General features: G+C 45.2%; 1 pseudogene; it reads left to right on the top strand.

The window, feature by feature from the left end:
- LOC114922395 overlaps nucleotides 1-1435 on the top strand; it is a 4150-nt pseudogene continuing 2715 nt past the window's right edge.

Genomic DNA, 1435 nt, shown 5'->3' with positions numbered 1-1435 from the left:
ATGGAGAATCAAAACACTGTATTTTACTTTCTGCTCCTGGAATTCTCAAAAAATCGACATCTACAGATTCTACATGTTTTCTTATTCTTCATGTTATACCTGGCAACTGCCTCAGCAAATATGTTCATCATCTCTGCAGTAGCTTTTGATCATCGACTGCATAGCCCCATGTACTTCTTTCTAATGAATTTGGCTTTGCAAGATCTAGGCATTATTTCAATCATTGTCCCCAAATCTATAATACGGTAAATTCTCTCATGGATACCAGACACATTTCTTATTTTGGTTGCTTTGCCCAAGTCTTGATCTTTACTGCTTTTGAAGGTTCTGATTGATCCCTCTTGACAGTGATGGTGTATGATCGGTATGTTGCCATTTGCCATCCATTGCACTATGAGATGGTGATGAATTGGAAAGCTTGCATCAAAATTGTGATTCTGGTGTGGGTCACTAGTCTTCTTTATGCAATGTTACATACTGCTGGGACCTTTTTCACCCCTTTCTGTTCTAATGTTGTCAATCAATTTTTCTGTGAAATTCCACATTTGCTAAGATTTTCATGCTCTGGATTCAATCTAATTGAAGTTGGAGTTATAGTGGTGAGTGTCACTGCAATACTAGGTTGCTTTATTTTGATCATTGTATCTTATGCTATGATCTTCAAGGCAATGTTGAGAATCCCTTCTGTCAAAGGAAGACAAAAGACCCTTTCCACTTGCTTTCCCCACCTTATAGTCTTTTCTATGTTTTTGGTAACAGGGTTTTTGGCATATCTGAGACCTCCCTCTAACACCCCAACTGTCCTGTTTTGCTGGACGTCGAGTGGAGCAGGCGGGACGAAAGGAAGTTGCTGTTACTGGAGACTGGCTGGCATCGCTTTAGGCGGGCTGCTGCTGCTAGAGACTGACTATCATTGCTCTGGCTGCTGTTGCTGGGGACGGACTGCCATCGTTGTACACCGGCTGCTATTGCCAGGAACTGTCTGCCATTGACCCCTGTGAGTTTTTGCTACCTGAGATTGACTATCATCATTCCACTCTGGTTTGCCAACGTCGTCAGGGTGGAATGCTGGAGGTTCGGAGATTTGCTTATGGGACCAGCTGTTTTTGTGCTCTGTTCATGGATGGAGCAGTCGCGGTCCTGGAGGGGATCCAGAGAGGCCACTTTGCAGGTTCGAGAGAAGGATGGCTGTTTGGCTGGAACCCAGGTTCGGCGGCTCTTCTGCTCCCAGAATGTGGCCATTCCAGAGTACCAGCTAAAAGAACTGAACTTGATAGCAGATAGGGCTTCATAGGAATATAGGGTTGCGTTGGAGGTCACTGTGTGCCCGTGATGTATTCAGCGGCTGACCTCCATGCCCTGCAAGAGTCCCCTCTCTCGCAGGTCTGGCCCACAGCATTAACGAGGGCCCACCTCGATGAGGGATTTTTTAATC

The sequence above is a fragment of the Protobothrops mucrosquamatus genome, unplaced genomic scaffold, assembly GCF_001527695.2.
Source record: "Protobothrops mucrosquamatus isolate PMUCROS unplaced genomic scaffold, P.Mucros_1.0 scaffold160, whole genome shotgun sequence".
Lineage (NCBI taxonomy): Eukaryota > Metazoa > Chordata > Lepidosauria > Squamata > Viperidae > Protobothrops > Protobothrops mucrosquamatus.
The sequence above is the reverse complement of the archived record's forward strand: the minus strand, read 5'-3'. Positions and strand labels throughout refer to the sequence as shown.